Raw genomic sequence first — 19,977 nt, forward strand, 5'->3', positions numbered from 1 at the left:
CACCCTTTCTGTAGCTGTAATAGTATCCCTGACCAGTAATGCCACCCCTCCTCCCCTTTTCCCCCCTCTCTATCCCTTTTAAAGCACTGAAATCCAGGAATATTGAGAATCCATTCCTGCCCTGGTGCCAGCCAAGTCTCCGTAATGGCCACTAAATCATAATTCCATGTATGTATCCAAGCTCTCAGTTCATCACCTTTGTTCCTGATGCTTCTTGCATTGAAGTACATACACTTTAGCCCTTCTACCTTTCTACCTTTACACCCTTTATTCTGCTTCTCTTTCCTCAAAGCCTCTCTATTTGTTAGATCTGGCTTTACTCTATGCACTTCTTTCACTGCTCTATCGCTCCAGGTCCCATCCCCCTTGCAAATTAATTTAAACACTCCCAAACCTACCAGCAAGGATATTGCTCCCCCTCGAGTTCAGGTGCAACCCATCAATCTGTACAGGTCCCACCTTCCCCAGAAGATATCCCAATGGTCCAAAAATCTAAAACCCTGCCCCCTGTGCCAACTCCTCAGCCATGCATTCAACTGCCATCTCCTCCAATTCTTACCATCACTATCACGTAGCACTGACAGCAATCCTGAGAACACCACCCTTGAGGTCCTGTTCTTCAGCCTTCTGCCTAGTTCCTGAAACTCACACTTCAGGACCTCTTCCCTCTTCCTGCCTACGTCGTTGGTCCCAACATGTATCACAACTTCTGGTTGCTTTCCCTCTTGTACCAGGATGTCATGCACCTGGTCAGAGACATCCCGGACCCTGGCACCCGGGAGACAACAAACCATACGGGTTTCCTTCTCACGTCCACAAAATCTTCTGTCTGCTCCCCTGACTACAGAGTCTCCAATAACAACAGCTTTCCTCTTCTCCGTCCCATCCTTCTGCACCACAGGGTCAGACTCAGTGCCAGAGGCCCTGCCACCGTGGCTCACACCTGGTCAGTCGTCCTCACCAACAGCATCCAGGACAGTAAACTTATTATTCTGGGGAATGGCTACAGGGGTGCTCTGCATTACCTGTCTACTCACCTTTGCTTTCCCCCTCTGACTGTCACCCAACGACCTGCTTCCAGCAGCCTAGGTGTGACTACCTCCCTGTAGCTCTCATCTATGACTGCCTCATTCTCCCTTATGAGTCGAAGGTCATCCAGCTGCTGCTCCAGATTCCTCACACGGTCTTCCAGATCGCCCAGCCGCAAGCACTTCTGCCAGATGCGACTCTGCGAGAGAGGAGAGCTCCCCCAAGACTGCCACATCTCACAGGAGAGGGACATCACCGTGTCAGCAGGCACTGTAAAGACAAACTGGGAACAAGCTCATCCTCCACCTCTTCTCGTCGAAGCCTCTCAAGTCAAAGCCTCAAATCTCCACTCCTTCCCTGGCCCACTTACTCACTGGCCACTTTCCACAGGCTGCTCCGCTTGAGGTAACCCTCTATTTATTTGTTTGAACTTTTCAAACTGCTTAGTCACCTGACCTCGATTGCCCAATCAGCTGCTTTCTGCTGAGTCTGAGCTATTCAAATCTTGATTGACTTGATCACACAGTCCAACTGCCAAAACTGCCAGAATCTCTCGAGTCAAAGCCTCAAATCTCCACTCCTTCACTGGCCCACTCATTCACCAGCAATTGTTCTGATAAAAGCCTACATTCACAAAATCAGAATCAGGACTATTATCACCATCTTATATGATGTTAAAATTGCTGTTTAGTGCAACAATACAGTGGAAAAATGTAATAAAATGAAAATAAGTTACAAAATAAATAAATATTGTAAAAAAGAACAATGCGGTCGTGTTCCTGGACCATTCGAAAATCCGATGGTGGAGGGAAGAAGCTATTGCTGAATCACTGAGTTTTGGTTTGCAGATGCCTGTACCTCCCCCTGATGGTAGTAATGATTAGAGGGCATGTATCCAATGGTGAGGGTCCTTAGTAATGGTTACAGCCTTCTTGAGTCAATGCCTCATAAAGATAGCCCCAATGGTGGGGAGGGTTATGCCTGTGATAGAACTGGTTCAATCCAGTTGTGATTAACTTCTTGTGATCCTGTGCAATGTAGCCCTCGTACCACACTGAGGTGTAACCAATCAGAATGCTTTCCATTGTACATCTATAGAAAGTAGCAAACATTTTTGGTGACATCCCACATCTCCTCAAACTCCTAATAAATTATAGTCATGGTGTGCCTTCTTTGTGACTGCATCAATGCATTGAATGTTGACATCCTGGAAACTGAAGCTGTTTATGCTTTCAAACACTGATCCTTCAACAAGGACTGTAGAGTTCTCCTGATTTCCCCTTACCAAGATCTTGCTGATGAAGAGTGAGGTTATTATAGTGACACCACTCAACCAGCTGATCTATCTCATTTCCGTATATCTCCTTGTCACCATCTGAGATTTTATCAACAACAGTGGTGTCATCTGCAAATTTATAGATGGTGTTTGAGTTGTGCTTAGTCACACACTAATGAATGTAGGCAGAGTAACTCGGTAGGGGTGATACAGTAGCATTGCGGTTAGGCTAATGCTTTACAGTGCCAGAGACCCAGGTTCAATTCCCACTCAAAGGAATTCGTACATTCTCCCCTTGATCTATGGGCTTCCTCTGGGTGCTCCAGTTTCTTCCCATATTCTAAAGTTGTACAGCTTAGTGGGTTAATTAGTCACATGGGTATAATTGGGCAGCACTAACAAATTGGACTAGAAGGGACCACTACTGTAATGTGTCTCTAAATAAATAAAAGTAGGCTAAGTACATGTCGCTGAGGTGCACCTGTGTTGATTGTCAGTGAGGAGAAGATATTACCAGCAATACATACTGACTGTAGTCTCCCAATGAAGAGGTTCTAGATCAAGCCCAAAGGGAGTTACTGTGGCCCAGATTTAGTAATTTGGTGATTAATACTGAGGGGATGATGGTATTGAATGCTGAGCTGTATTTGATAAACAGCAGCCTAACGTATGTGTTTCTTTTGTCAAAGTGCTCCAAAGCAGAGTGCAGAGCCAGAGAGATTGCGTCCAGATCCTCGCTCAGGCTGGCATTAATCCTAGCTGTGACCGGCCTCTCAAATCATTATCTAATTGAAAATGTGACTGTTACTGGTCAATGGTCATTGAGACAGCTCCCCCTGATCTTCTTGGATACCGGTATGATAATATCTTTATGAAGTATTGAGGAACCTCAGGCTGAAGTAAGGAGATATTGGTGATATCCTTAAACACTACCACCAATTGATCCATGTGGGTTTTCAGTAGCCAACCAGTTAGACCACTGGGGGCTGATACATTGTGACAGTTTATCCTCATAAGTAATATTCTGGCATCAGCCTCTAAAACAAAGATTACAGGGTCATAGGATGCTGTGGCAATTTACACAGGTGTAGTTCTGTTCTCCCTTTTGAAGCATGTATAAAAGGTGTTGACCTCAGCAGGAAGTGAAGCACCACTGCCATTTATGCTCTTGGGTTTCTTCTTACAGAGTACCATCATGCAAACTCTGCTACAGATGATGTGATTTCCCTTTATTTATTAATACCGGCATTTGTGCCCTTAATGGCAATTACTTAATTTTGGATTAACCTGGCCAAAGTTTTCTCAATAAACACAAGTACAGAATTCTAGTATTCAAGCCAGCTATTATGACAGGCTTCTAATAGATATCCTGCTGTGCTCATTTCTTTCTAAATTTGATTTGAACAATAATGCTTTATATAAAAACTTCAGTATATTGCATGGACAATCTGCAATGAATTCAATAAATGTAAAATCAGAGATCAGAGACTGTCATCAAGCAGTTCTATAATACTGTTTGATATCACAGAAAGTGTCCCAAGGTCAACAATGGGAATGTGCTGTTGTCAAATGTGATGAATGAAGCTGACACTATGCCATCACTCTAATGGCAGCAGATGGGACCTTTAGCTCATATGTTTCATTGACCAGAGTTCACTTTCAATAAAATAACAGAGAAAATTAATTTGGGGTATACGTAAATGGATCAGTTTTCAAGAATATCTGTTGGATTTCAGTTGACTTATTTCTGTACTCTCCCATAGATTTGTGCCTGTTCAGTCCTCCGCCCTCAACTTCAATCATATTAATAGATGAAAGCTTTATTTGGTTCCAGCAATAAAACTCGTCAGGGTGCCATGATATATTTCCCTGCCAATTCACCATACTGTGAATGCAACTACAAAAGGCACTGTCCAATCATATGAAAATACATGTACCACAAACACATTTGGAGCAGCAGCAGAGACCCCAGTCTTTCAAGCCTGGGTTCGTATTTATTCAGGTCATTGATGATCTGATTGTAACTCTAAATTTCTGTCTACTTGCAGTCAAGTTTCACCTGCCATTATCAAATATTTATCAATCTTCCTTATGAACATTCAAAGATTCGCGATTCCCTGTGATAGTAAAACTATTTCCAAAATCACCGTAAAGGGGCAACTGCTTATATGTTTTAATAATAATAATAATAATAATAATAATAATAATAATAATAATAATAATAATAATAATAAATACTTTATTGATTCCGAGTGGAAAAATTTTCTGTTACACAGCAAAATTTAAAAAAATACTTTGCAGTGTACAGACTTAATTAATAATAAAGTACAGAATATTAATTTATCAAAGTCCAAAAATTTGCGATGATGTCCAAAGTAATAAAACAGAGACTATTGTACTATGAAGTGGGTTCTCCAATCGCACAGAGATGAACTGTTGTATGTATGTATTGCATTTGGTAGGAAAGATTTTCTGTGATGATCCTTGTGACAGCGGAGCTGAATGAGTCTGTTCAGAAGGGTGCTCCGCTGCCTATTCAGTAAGTCATGGAGACGATGTGCTATATTGTTCATAATGTATAACAGCTTGTTTAGCAACCTCCTCTCCACCACTAACTCAAAAGAGTCTAGGTTGTAGCCAAGGGCAGATCCACCCTTTCTGATGAGTTTCTTTAGTCTTTTTGCATTACCTGCACCAATGCTGCTCCCCCAACATAAGGCAGCAACAGACCAGTAAGCGACATCCAACATCCTGCTGCATTAATTTTAAAATGCAACATTAATTTTGAATTCCTTCACAGAAGTAAACATCCGCTCTACATCCACCCTGTCAAGACCCCTCTGGCTCTTAAATGCTTCAGCAGGTCAACTCTCAATCTTCTAACTCCTTCCTTAAATATTGGAGACCAATACTATATATTGTAAGCCAGACTGTAATCAATTTCATGAGACTTTAATCATAATATTCTGTTATTTTCCTATTAGTCCCTACACATGCAACCAGGTCTCTCGAAAGTCAAGCCTCAGGTCACTCAGATCCCTCTGCATCACTATTGTAAACAAAAATTCAAGTCAAAATGGACAGTTTCACATTCACTACGAAGTACTCCATTTGTCAGACCTTTGTCCATCCAATTAAAAATATTGTATCTCTTTGCAGTCTCTTTATGCCCTCTTCCATCTTTCTTTGTACCAAGTCTCTTTGGTTATCACCTCAATCCTTTTTGATCAGGTTTCAATCTTTGCTATGTCAAAAGCTTCTATTCGCAAAAGTAGATTCCTTAGTGATATAAAAGCAATTTTAAATAATTAAGAGGTCATACTCATTCAGATATATTACATTTTTCAATCAAGTAATGTACAGAAGCACAATTGAAAAATAATTGATATTCTTTGATCATACTTGGCCGCACTTTCATCATTTCACTCCAAAGAAGTTAAATCCAGGGTGCTACAGTAGTGTAGCTGTTAGCGTGACATTATTATCACATGGCGCGTTCCAGAATACAGAGTTCAATTCCGGCACTGTCTATAAGGAGTCTAGACATCCTCCCTGTGGAATGTGTGGGCTATCCTCGGGTCTTTGGCTTCCTCCCACAGCCCAAACGTACTGGGTAGGTTAATTGGTCATTGTAAATTGTCATGATTAGGTTAGGGTTAATCGGGTTTGTCGGGGATTGCTGGGTGGCGTGGATCGAAGGACCGGAAGGGCTTACTGTATGCTGTATTGTTAAATAAAATATAATATACAGACTAGAATACATGGATTATCAGACACAACAAAAATGAACCGTGACTACTTACGTCACACTACTTAAAATGAAAATATGTTTGGTTATGCTATATTTCCCCTATATACTTAATATCAACATGAACTGTATTCTGTACAACAGTCTTCCCAAATGGTATTAGGGAAATCAAATCCTAACGTCATGTAACGCTACATTTTTAACTGTCAAGCCATCTTTTGAACCATCTAGTGAAATCCAAGACAAACTAGAATTTCTGCACTGTATAAAATATCTATGATGAGCTGGTTTTATTAGGACTAGACAAGTAATCACAGGGAGTCTCTTTCTCTCTCTCTCTCTCTCTCTCTCTCTCTCTCTTTCTCTCTCTCTCTCTCTCACTCACTCTCTCCCTCTCCCTCTCCCTCTCCCTCTCCCTCTCTCCCTCTTTCTCTTCCTCTTCCTCTCCCTCCCCACCCTCCCCCATTGGAGAGACCCCTGTCTCTACTCTGAGGCAGAGCACCAAAGACACTTCCCCACTCTGGACTAAAAATATTGCCCCTTTTTTATTTGATTACTTACTTTGATTTTAAAAGTTCTTAAATGTCTCTATGTTTGAGACATTTAAAAACTCAATTTGCTTCACCATTCAAACTGCAATGTGCAGCCCCCACCCCCAGGTTCTGTCATGTGCTGTTAGTTGATTTCAGAGGTAATGCCTCGGGGTTATGGTGCCAAACACCTACCTGATACTCTGCAACTCTGTACTCACCACATACAGACAGGTGATTACTGGTGGAAAGCAGAATAGGTCCAGCAAAATCAGACCAAGGGAATAGAGAGCCACAAGGAGTAAATAACATGTCCTGCTCTTGAGTTGCTAAAGAACATGTGATTGGTCTTCATGCCTTTACGATTCAGACCAAAAGTTTTCTTCCTCAGTACATTGCAGTTCATGCATCATCTGTTTCATCAACACCCCAGTAAACTAATAAATCAAGGGTATCTCGTTTGGATGCAGAAATTGTAACTCATAAAATGTTATCAGTAACTGGCAGCATGGAAATTAAAAAAATACCATTATGTGAATATCTTTCAGGTTTGCAAGATTCTTCGTCTATAAATGGTAAAGTCACAGATTACATGTTTTACAAGTGACAAGAACTGACAATTCATCATAAAATTTGCATTTTAGTAAAGAAATAATGAATGAGATTCAATGGACACTTTTTTGTATGCTTTGCCATGGTTTTCAAATGTACACCAAAAACAGTCATTGGAAAAATTGTTCTCATTAATTGAAAAGATTTACCATTGCAAAGGGGAAGAGAATAGCATAAGTTTTAAGAAATCAATCAGCAATCAATTCATCAGGGTATGCTAGCGATTGATATAAGAGCTGAGTGTTCTGTTTTGTTTTTGAATTAAGAATTGAATGATCTTGTCCATAATTTGATGTCTGTCAAAATCTCCAATACTGCTGTTTATGCTTTGAGAATGATGATAATAGGGAGGGGGTGTGGATACTTGCTCTGCTCCTGTGATCTGAGCATTTTCCAGATCGGTGGACCAACCAGATGAAAAGCAAGCTCCGGCAAATCTTCCACACCAGTTTGAACTACATTTAGGAAATAATTTAGCAACTAGATTTGTACAGGGAAGGCAAGGATAACATTATTATTCATCAAAGTAGAGTAGATTTAGGAACCACTGAACAAGAAAAGCAATTCAGAAAATAGAATTCTGAGTGCAACAAGAGGAGACACACAGTTCAATGGATTGACTGTGGCCGCTGCCTCAGTTCTGAATGATGTGCGATAAACTGAGTAACATTTGTCAGCAATTCCAATCCTTCATTTGCAATGATTTAAGTGAATATCGACTGTGTTAGCTTTGAATTGAACAAATGTATAAAATGCCAGTTCAGTGGATAGTTTAATTGTGGTGGTGTGTGACCACTATGTTTAAGTTTCTCTGGAGATCCCCCTAAAGCCAGTGATGGTAGTAATGGTAGATGCAAAGGGATTCATAACTGGAGGCAAGATGGCACCAGCGACCAATGGCGACATTTTTCAGACAGCTGATAATACAACTAAATACTCTAGAATACTTCTGAACTGTGATCACTGAAGTCTGCAGTCTGTGATTTCACTTTAAGGGTATTCTTTTGAACCAACTAAACAATGCGGCACTTTTGTGAATTCCTGGGGGATTTAGCGAACTAGACTCTTGAGAATACAGATACGGCTAAAGCAGCCATCACTAGGGGTGAACGCTGAATCAAGGCCTGATGGCAAAAGACAAACCCATGGTTGGTTCCATTACTCCACACCGATTAAAGTATCGAGCAAGATTAAAATAATTGAGGATGAGAGCATAAAGTGAACTACCTTTGCCTGTGCTTCACTGGTCTTACTCTCTTCTCACTATTACTGTTGAGCAGGAGATGCAGGAGTCTTGGTCTATTGGTAAAAAATGAAATCAAATTCTTGGAATGAGGTGACATAGGATTGGAAGATGTAGAATCCTTGTGGGTAGACCTATGGCACAGCAAGGGTAAAAAAAAACCCTAATGGGAGTTATATACATGCCTCAAAATAGTCACCAAGAAGTTGGCTACAAATTAAAATGGGAGATGAAAAATACCTGTCAGAAGGGCAATGTTACATTAGTCATGGGGGATTTCAATACGCAAGTAGATTGGGAAAATCCACATTCTTCTTAGGCACTGATATAATTGAAGGCTGCTTGAAGCAATTGGGTACCTCAGACTGCTGAAGTGAGAGGTTAAAGACATCAGTGAACACTTCAACCATTTGATCAGTACAGGTATTTCGTCCTCAGCCAAGTGTCCCGTATGGACCAGACGCTTTCCATGGGTTCACGCTCCTGTGGAATGCACTCACGTCGGCCTCAGGGACTGGAATCATAGGGTCATCGGCGACTGCGGGAGTTCATGAAGCTTTTATGGTCATAAGGGCATTGAGCTCATCTGGGAGTGAAGTATTGTTGTCAACCCTGTGGCACGTTATTGCATGTTTCAATATAAATATAATAAATAAAATTGAATCTGAATATGAAACTAGGAATAAGCTGTGTAACATCGTATTTGGGATTCATATCACCTAGACATCTTCCTCCTACTTCAAGGCTCTTACTAAAGATGCATGAATGTCCAGTTAATAATTTTGAGGAACTTAATTTAACTGTCTGTGATCTTAATTGAAGTTGAAGTATTTAGTGTTGTATTTATTTTTGGAATTTTTTAATCATGTCAAGTAAGCAAAGTTTTCAGTGTCACTGAATAACAGGAAAATGCCTCTGCATTTCAACAGGCAAGCATATAAAAATAAACACACAAAGATCCAGGCTTCATCTAGGTATTATCTAATGTAGGAACATAAGAAAGAATTGGGTGCCACATTGCAGTTAGTGTGATGCTATTAATGCATGAGGCACCAGAGTGCGGAGTTCAAGTCTGATGTCAACTGTAAGAAATCTGTACATCCTCCCCTGTAGTATGCATGGATTTTCTCTGGGTGCTCCAGTTTCCTCCCACAGTCCAAAGATGTACCAGTTAGTAGGCTAATTGGTCATTGTAAGTTGTTCTGTGATGTGGCTAGGGTTAAATCAGGGGTTTCTGGGCAGCACAGTTCAAGGTGCCGGTAGGGATCATTCCACGCTGTATTTCTGAATTGTAGAGACTTCCAGCATAGTCGATGTAAAATTTCACAATAAATGCATTTTGGTAGAAAAAATGAAGAGGGTATATGAAACAAAGCATGCAGGATCTCGTGCCACAGCAGCAGCAGACACGTGTAGGGGAAGTTATGAAATATAAATCACTGGGTAGATCTTATCTGGAGTATTGTGTCCAAAATTGGCACCATACTGTAGAAAGGCATTAAACCTTCAAAAGAATTCTGAGGAGATTTATGAGAATTAAACAAATTCAGTCATGTGGAGAAATTGTTCTCCTCACAGCAGAGATGCTTCCTAAGAAATAAAGAATGGGTATTTAAATAATGAGGTGTTTTGAAAGAGTAATTAAGACAACACCATTTCTGCTAGCAGATAATTAATAATAAAACTAGTGGTGGAGAGATGACTGTAAATGAATGAAGGCAATTCTCTTTCACAGAAGTATCAGATATTAGAAGAAATTGTTTAACACACACTCAGTGGCCAAATTATTAGGTACACCTGCTCTTTAATACTAATATCTAATCAGCCAATCACGTGACAGCAACTCAATGCGTAACATCAGAAGGCTATAAGACAAAGGAGTAGAATTAGACCATTCAGCCCATCGCATCTGCTCCGTCATTCCGTCATGGCTGAAACTGGATCCCACTCAACCCCATATACTTGCCTTCTCACCATATCCTTTGATGCCTTACTGACAGGAAATGATCAACTTCTATCATGAAAGCATGCTGACATGGTCAAGAAGTTCAGTTGTTGTTCAGACCAAACATTGGAATGTGGAAGAAATATGATCTGGGTGACCTTTACCGTGGAATGATTGTTAGTGCCAGATGGGGTGGTTTGAGTATCTTAAGTACTGCTGATCTCTTGGGATTTTCAGGCACAGCAGTCACTGGAATTTACAGAAAATGGCATAAAAACAAAACAAATCCAGTGAACAGTAGTTCTGTGGTTGAAAACACCTGGTTAGTGAGAGAGGCCAGAGGAGAATAGCCAGATTGATTCAATCTGACAGGAAGGTGACAATAACTCAAATAACTATGTGCTACAGCAGGGAAATGCAGAAGAACAGAACACGAACTTTGAAGTGAATGGGCTATAGTAGCAGAAGACCATGAGCATATCATAAACACTATGGTCGCAAAAACCATTGAAAATGTATTTTATACCACAAATTCTTATGATCTGAAATATGTTGCCAGGAGGGAGGAGAAGCAAATTCAATCACTGCTTTCTCAAAGATATACTTGAAAACATAAAATCAATTACAGGGTTATGGGGAAAAATTCAGGGGAGTGCAACCAACTGAATTATTCAGGGCTCAGGCAGTTCAGGATGAATGTTCCTTCTGTTAAAAATGATCCTATGGTTATTTCCGTGAGCTATTAAGAGCAATAGTTACACATACTTACTCATTAGATTGTCTCCTGGATTGTCAATGGATTTTGTTCATAGCAAAATGTTTCATGGTGATTTGGAGCAATTATTGATAAGTTTTTAAACAGTGCAGGATATGCTTACCCTATTTATTATCAGAAGAATAACTACCTTATGTATAATCTAATGACTGGATCTTCACCACTTTCAGGGACAGTAAACATCTGCTTTCTGAGAGAAGATATTTCTATAGCATCAGTTTAAAAAGACTGGCTCCTTACTTTGCAGCTATATCAATTTGTTCATCACTCTCTAATAGTGAAAATGTCTCAACTTGTCCCTTGTCAATTAGAATCATACCTGTTTGAATATACTCATAACTGTGTGGCCAGATTCAACTCTAACTCAATGTACAAGCCATAATGGGCTGTATCTCAAATAACGACAGGTTGGAGTACAGGAAGGGTATGGAGAGCTTAGTAAGACAATGCCATGACAACAAACTCTCTTTCAGTGACAGCAAAGCAAAATAAATGTTTATTAACTTCTGGAAGAGGAGCACCGCATGTGAACCTGCCTATAGCAGTGGTATTGATGTTGAGAGGGCTGAAGTCCTTGGAGAAACTATTAGCAATACCTGTCCTGGTCCAACCACTTTAATATTACGGCAAGAAAACTCTTATGCACACTACTGCTGTAACATGTGGTTATTCGAATTACTGTATCATGTCCTCATAGGCCCTTGGCAATTTTTATCAACGTACCATAGAAAGCGTCATATCTTGATGCATCTTGTCTTGGTACATCAACTGCTTTGACTGTAACCACAAGAAATCAAAGAGAGTTGTCCACAAGAAACTACAGTGTTGTGAAGACAGCTCTGCATGGCATAGAAGCCAATCTCTCCTCAATGGTCTATACTTCTCATGGCCTCAGTAAAGCAGCCAACATAATCAAGGACAACACCCACCTCAGACATTCTTTCTTCTCCCATAGGGCAAAAGATACAAAATCCTATAAGAATGTACCACCAGGCTCAAGGAAAGCCTCTAACCTCTTGTTACAAAACTATTTTTAGAATTAGAATTTTATTTCTTAGATCTCACAACATGAAGGAGTAAAAATCTTCATATTGCATTATGTCACTATGTACAAACAATAAGGAAGGGAAATGTGGGAGGATATTGCCCGAGCACTAAGACTGTATATATAATTGTTTTGTGCACGTATACGTACAGTCAGATAAAATGTATAGTCAGATATGCAATCAGATCAATGTGTATTGAGAAATCTGATGGCCTGATGAAAGAAGTTGTCCCAGAGACTATTGGTCCTGGTCTTAATGTTATGGTACCATTTGCTAGATGGAAGCAGCTGAAACAGTTTGTGGTAGGGGTGGCTGGAGTCCCTGATGATCCTTCAGGCCCTTTATATGCACCTGCTGCTCTATATATACTGAAGAGAGGAAAACTCACATTCACAGATATGCTAGGCTGTCCACATCGCTTTTTGCAGTACCCTGTGATTGAGGGTAGTGCAGTTCCCATACTAGGCAGTGACACAGCCAATCAGGATGCTCTCGATGGTGCCTTGTAGGAAGCCCTGAGGATGTGGTGCATTTCTCACCACATTGCCGGTATATACAGTCCAGGTGAGATCCACGGTGATGTGTACACCAAGGAACTTGAAACTATTCACCCTCTCAACTACAGTCCCATTGGTGTCAATAGGGGTGAGCCTGTCTGTGTTGAACAACTCCCTTGCCCTTGCATAATAAAATGAACTCTTAAACTCACATTCTGTGTATTATTGTCGACCTGCACTACACATTCTCAGTAGTTGTTACACTTTATTCTGCATTCCATTATTATTTTTTCCTTGTACTATGTCAATGCTCTATATAACAAATTGCTCTGCATGAATAGTACAAGATCAAAGTTCAAATTTCAAATGAAATTTATTATCAAAGTACATATATATCACTATATACAACCCTAAGATTCATTTTCTTGTGGACATACACAGTAAATCCAAGAACACAATAGTATCAATGAAAGACCTCACCCAACAGGACGGCCAAACAGCCAATGTACAAAAGACAACAAATGGTGAACTTACAAAAGAAAACAAACATAAATATATAACCAGATGACCGTTGAATATCATTTTTTTATTTTTAAAGTGCACTTATGTATTCACCTTGGCAATGCTAAAATAGCTGCCTGTGTCTTTAAGAGAAAATGGTGACATTATTTTGCATGGGTAGAATAGAATGAAGAGTTGCCATGTTCTATAAAGGACGACATTCGAATGCTTTTCCCAGGTTTGATGAGGAAAGTAGAATAATATTTGATAATATCCATGTAAATTCATTTATACTTGTTTGTAAATCTGGAATATCAGTAATCTGACGTGTTTTACATATGGATGCTTTAGATTTTTGCAAGTAAATTGATCAGTGTTGTATAGTGTAATTACAAAGTTCCTTAATCGTCCTACTAGGTTAGTCTTTTTAGTAATTCAACTACAACGCAATGTATTGTAAAAGTTTATTTATCTTTTTTGTTTCATGATTGAATGTGAATGTAACAGAGTAACGTGAATGTGTTAATCTCTTCACATAGCGAGTGAGAACTCATTTCAAGGTCTAGCCTATATGGGTTTGAAAGTTAAGCACGTGTATGCCAAGTATGTCCCTTAGTTAAGATGTGATGTATTTATTCATATTTTCAATGTTGTGTATAAGGTACAGGGTTGGTGGGATTCTAACATTCTTTGTATTGTTTTTGTTAGAATTGCCACTACTGTATTGGTTTTGTATATTTTGATTTATTTATTTTCATTCTGCATACATAACAAGGGTGTGGTCCGAAGTTAAACTGAGATTGTAATAGCGGGGACTTTTTTAAAATTTATTTTGAAGTTTTTATTTTGATACCCTCTTTCTACAATAAAACATCTAAAACAGATAAAGGAATTTAAGACCCAGGAAAGGTATTTGTTGTCCTGCATGTGTATTTTTCCCTAGGCTACTAAATTTGGAACCAGGAGTGGGTTAATTCCAAGCCAGTTTAGTAGTTTAAAAAAATTTTTGTATGCAGTACAATATATGGTAGTGGTGAAGAATAAGATAGCCATTCCCGTGGGACAGAAGGAGAGCCTGTTAACGCATGGAGACCATGATAGAGCCTTGAGACCAGGCTGGGATATCGGCACTGACGCCAGGACGTAGAACTGTGACGGTGATCCCGAGCAACTGTGGCCATGAAGTCATCGTGTGTCCTGCAAGAGATGTCAGCAACCCCTTTTCCAGGCTTGTAGAGATGTTAATGACTTGAGTTTTCAAAATGTTACTCAGGGTATGAGCAAACTGAACTTGATTTGAATGAACAAATTAGAGGCATGAGGAAGCCATGGCAACTATAGATAAATTAAGCAAAAGTCCTATGTATATGTTCCAAGGGAAAGACACAGTGCCCATTTACAGGGGATGGTGAGAAAGATGGGGGGGGGGGAATGCCTGTTGATAACTTTATTGGAGAAGTGGAAAGGGTGCTTCGTGCTAGAAACCAGTCTCAGCAGGATCACATAATTTTGTTATGTCACTGCTCAGGGGTGCAGCTCTAGAAGAAGTACGTACGCGCAGTGATACTGAGGAAGACCAGGCTGATGACTTGTTCACCTACGTAGTGACAACCATAGTACACCCAGCTGTTGCATAACTTCCTGTAAGGTGAAGACATAAGAGAATTTTCACGTGCCCTAGCCCAAGCTCTTAACTTGCTACTGAAGCATTCCCTGACGCAGTGGCCAATAAGAGGGTGGCGCTCGGAGATCAATTTATAAAGGGGATCAGAGATCCTTCCCTTAGAAAGGAGCTCTACTGATTCATGCAGACAACCCTGTGTCCTCAATGATCGAAGTGTGAGAGGAGGTCTGTGGTTTTCAGAAGAGTCCTGAGGAAATACACAGACTGTAGTGTCAAAATGTAGCAGTAGCCAGGCACAGTGCTCAATTCTCAAAGCTCAGGAATATCAATCTGTCACTCTAGACGATGTCCTTGAAGTAGTTGCAGAGCAAGGCATAACCATTAGTAAGTTGATTCAAGCAATGAAAGATCTTGCTGTACAGGGAGGTGTTGCACATGCTACCATGAGTAGACCCAAGTTAACAGTCTAGTTTCATAAAGGTTGGGCAACCAATATGCTTCAAGTGTCAGGTGAGAGGGCATGCAGCAAAGAATTGCCCACAGAAGCCAAGTGCAAAGGACGTACAGCCTGAATCCTCCAGCCCTCAGGTTGTTGTGAGTCGGACAGTTTGGGGGAAACTCACAGACTCAGATAATGTTCAGCCATCCTGTGACCATGTGCTACAATGTGCCGTCGGAACATGTCCTGTTGCTGAGCTTAAGATATCAGGTGTCTCTGTCTGTTGTCTGTTATACGTAGGTAGTCAAGTGAGCACCATGACTGAGCAGTTCTTTCAAGAACACGAATGGAGGGGATGAGGACATGTTGTCCACTGCTGGCTGGCTTAAGTTAACAGATGCTAATGGTCTTGATATTCCTAACTTTGGGTATCTAGAGCTAGAGCTAGAGGTTCAAGTGATGGACATGTGGTTTTTTAGTGGTCAGAGATCCCATTAGCACTGAACAACCATCCCATGCATTGTAGGCATGAACCAAATAAGCCAATGTGGACAACTTGTCTATGTTGAACTTGATACGACCCTAGAAGGAAAGTTGGATTCTGATTGGAGAGATCTGTTACAGAAAGTGCAGATGCACCCTACTGAAAAGAAAGCTGCAGTCCAAGTATCAGCAAAAGAGACTGAGCGCATACCTGCTGAATCTGTAATTTCCATTCTGGCAAGGAAGGCCACTCGAGACACTGGTACTGACCATAAGATGTTACTTGAGCCACTTAACTCCCTTCTACCAGGTGGTCTTGTAGTTATTGCCATGCTTGTTGACTCTGGTTATCGTACACTGCTAGTACAGGTTTTAAATCTCTATTGAGAGGATGTATGGTTCTCACCATGGACCTGGCTGGGTACACTGTTAAAGGTAGAATGTGTAGGTAGTGATCAGTGTGGTGCTGTAAGATTCTAGCAGATCTCAGCTGGCATTGAACAAATGACCCTTGGTGTAAAAGAAGAGGGTAGTAATCCCAAGTTAAAGTCAATTCTAGACAAACTCGACATTGGGGGTAGAGAAGAACAACAAGTTCAGCTAAGAGCTTTACTGGCTAAGTACCTTGAATATCTTTTCAGTCGAAGATGAAGACCTTGGGTGTGCTGATAAGGTCAAACATGAAATGCATTTGATTGATGATGGGCCTGTTTCACAGCCATACCATCACGTTCCACCCAATCAGAACAGTGAAGTGAAAGAGAACACATCTCAAAGCTGATGAAGGAAGGTGTTATTCAGGAGAGCAATAGTGCGCATGCCTCACCTGTAGCATTGGTCCAGAAGGCTGCTGGTAGCATCAGACTGTGTGTGGATTATCAGAGACTGAATCTTGAGACTAAAAAGGATGTGTTCCCGCTCATGTGCATTGATGAGAGTTTTGATGCTCTGCGGGGGGCACAGTTATTCTCAGCGATAGACCTTGTGAGTGGTTATTATCAAGTGGAGGTTGAGGAGCGAGATCGGCATTAGACTGTTTTCTTAACTCTGTTTGGTCTATATGAGTACCTTTGCAAGCTGTTTGGGGTCACAATGGACTGGCGACTTTTCAAGGACTCGTGCAGGCAATCATGACTGATTTAATTTTCCAGATTATGCTGGTGTATCTGGATGATGTTCTGGTGTATTTGCAGACTTTCCAGGAACATGTGCTTCAGCGTCTCAGAGAGACAAGTCTGAAGCTGAAGCTGGAAAAATGTCATTTTCTGCAGTCAGAGGTTAACTTCTTAGGACACCAGATATCAGCCAAGGGATAGGCACAGATCTCGAGAAGATCTCCGCTGTTCAGCAATGGCCAGTTCCATCTACTGTTAAAACAGTCTTGGACGGAAGAATGGCAAACTGCCTTTGATTTGCTCAAAGAGAAACTGACTAGTTCACCTGTCCTCAGCTTTTCCGATTTCATCCAGCCTTTTACGGTGGAGACAGTCCAATGCAAACAGTCACGGGCTAGGAGCTGTTTTATACTAACAACAGGGAGAGACAAAAAAAGGTTATTGCATATGCATGCCGACGATTGAGAAATGCTGAAAAGAATGATAGGAATTATAGCAGCATGAAATTAGAGCTGCTTGCACTTAAGTGGGCTATAGTAAAGATGTTTCATAGTTACTGATTGGGTTCTAATTCACGGTAATAACAGATAATGATCCGTTATCCCACTTGAAAACTGCCAAGTTGGGAGCAATTGAGCAGAGATGGATCTCATAACTATCAGTGTTTGACTTTGATGTTCAGTATTGTCCAGGTCAGAGCAATACCGTGGCTGATGCTCTTTCTGGCAGCCTATTGCAAGGGAGCATGAGCTTATCTCGGAGAATGCTGAGTTTGACGGGTCTTTGCCGATCTGTGGTCTGATCAATCGCGGCACAGCTCTTGACCCAAACCTGGTTACAGCTGGTCTAAAAAGCTCTAACGCTAAGCAAATTCGAGCTCTCGAAGCTGGTACTAGTGATGTAAGTGATCTGAACCTTCCCAGGTTATTCTACTGGGGAATTGCACACTTTTCAGCAGCAACACCCTGTGTTAAGTGTCTTCAGAAATTTTTGGGACAGAAAAAGAAAACTGAATGGCAAGGAATGTAGAGCCCTGATTAAACTGATCTTGTCTCTGTTGAAGCATTGGGACAGGGTCAGGGAGCGTAAGGGGTTACTGTATCGTGTATTTGAGGATGAGAAGCACGGGGAGTTTTATCAGCTTCTGCTAGCTACCAGCTTGAGGAATAAAGTGTTAGGGTATGTACATTACTTTATGGGCTATCAAGGCATAGAGCATACTCTGCATTTGTTGAGAAGCAGATGGTTTTGGGTAGGTATGCACAAGGATGTGGCACAGTGGATTAAAAATTGTCCGTGTTGTGTTTTAACTAAAATGCCACATGCTAAGATCAGTACCCCCATGAAATTATTTCTTGCTTCTAGGCCGTTCGAAATTGTCACTGTAGATTTCTCTGTGCTTGAACTGGCAGCTTATGGGCGTGAGAATGTCAAGGCAGTCACAGCTGTTTTTACAAATTTCACCCAAGCATTCTCAACTGGGGATCAAAAGGTGGATACCACAGCAAAGGTGTTCCCGACGGAATGGCTTATGAAGTACGGTGTTCCTGAGAGGTGGCATTCTGACCAGGGCCGTAACTTTGAAAGTGAGGTCATAACTGAGCTTTGAATCCTACTGGCAATGCGCAGTGAGAGCATTTCAACAGGACGATGCGTGATTTGTTGTGTAAGTTGCCTCCAGAAAAGTAACGCAGGTAGCAGAGCATCTTCATGAGTTAGTGTATGCGTACAATGTAATGCCTCACATAACCACCAGATATTCCCCTTGTTAACTTCTGTTCGATGTTGATCCCCACTTGCCAGTGGATGCTCTGCTGGGGCGAGAACAGTCTGCAGACAGGAAATACGACTGGTTATCCATACACCAGAAACAACTGACTGATGCTTATGTCAAAGCAAAAGAATACTTTGAACAGAAGGCTGCAAAAGCATTGCCTTACAGGAGGATAAAATACATTGTCCTAAGATTGACATAAATGTACTGGTTTACCTCTGGAACAGACCATTAGGTCATTATAAGATCTAGGATGCTTGGAAATCAACTGTCTAGAGAGTGTTAGAGGTGCTAGACAACACATACTCTGAGGAACCTTTGAAGGGCGGGTCTATCAAGAGGGTAAACAGGGTAGCCCTTTGAGAACACTCCCACCCCAGTTCCTCAGGAGACTGCAATCTCCTGTAATTCAAGGTAGACCTTATCTGGGACATGAATCAGATTCCAATGATTCAGACAATAGTGTAATATTGGAAGAAGATGTGTTAGAACAGAGTGTACATAATCTCGACCCTAGCCTTGACAACAAAACTTCTGGGACTGAGATTGTAGCGCCTGTGATAGCTGATACATGGTTGATTTGAGTTCATGATTGTACAAGGGAGGAATACTGAAGTGGTTTCCCATTGCCAGAGGTTAAACCAGAGATCAGTGAAGAACAGTGCAGCTTTGTTGAAGGCAAGGGAACATCAAACGCAACTTATATTCTCAAGAATATTATTGAAAGGTCAATAGAAGTACAACAAGATCTATACTTCTGTTTCATTGACTACACAAAAGCCTTTGACACAGTGAAACACCAAGTCATCATGAAAATGCTTAAAGATATTAATATTGATGGAAAAGATCTAAGAATAATCAGGAATCTCTACTGGCCACAAAGTGCAGCCATACGGATAGACAACGAGATTGGTGAATATCAGCCAATAAAGTGAGGAGTCAGACAGGGTTGTGTTCCATCACCAGACCTCTTCTCTCTGTACAGTGAAAACATCATGAGAACTATGCAAGACCTACCTGGAGGGTACGATATCAACAACTTCCGCTATGCAGATGATACAATACTGATAGCAAACAGTGAAGTAAATTTACAGAAACTAGAATCTACCATCAACACAGAGAGCGAAAGACTTGGCTTAACCTTAAACAAAAAGAAAACTGAAGTAATGGTAACATCAGAGAAGCCTGATATCCCAAACTGTAGGATCGCATTGGGAAAAGAAATCCTGAAACAAGTTCACAACTTCAACTACCTTGGATCATGGGTAACATCTGATGGAAAATGCAGACAGACATAAAAGCAAGAATAGGAATGGCAAGAACATCATTTACAGAAATGC

At 40.9% G+C, this 19,977-nt stretch overlaps 1 protein-coding gene across 2 annotated transcripts in view; it reads right to left on the reverse strand.

Annotated features, from left to right (window-relative positions):
• lrrc4ca (leucine rich repeat containing 4C, genome duplicate a) overlaps positions 1-19,977 on the reverse strand; it is a 1,033,148-nt gene that overhangs the window by 260,572 nt on the left and 752,599 nt on the right. Inside the window, exon 1 of one of the 2 annotated variants that reach the window (XM_059975964.1) lies at positions 1,038-1,563. The exons of the other annotated variant lie outside the window; for it this stretch is intronic. The gene's annotated coding sequence lies outside the window, so the exon portion shown is untranslated. Of the gene's footprint in view, positions 1-1,037; positions 1,564-19,977 lie in introns of those variants that run through there. 2 annotated transcript variants of the gene reach the window in all.

Source organism: Hypanus sabinus, chromosome 7 (genome assembly GCF_030144855.1).
Source record: "Hypanus sabinus isolate sHypSab1 chromosome 7, sHypSab1.hap1, whole genome shotgun sequence".
Taxonomy (NCBI): Eukaryota; Metazoa; Chordata; class Chondrichthyes; order Myliobatiformes; family Dasyatidae; genus Hypanus; species Hypanus sabinus.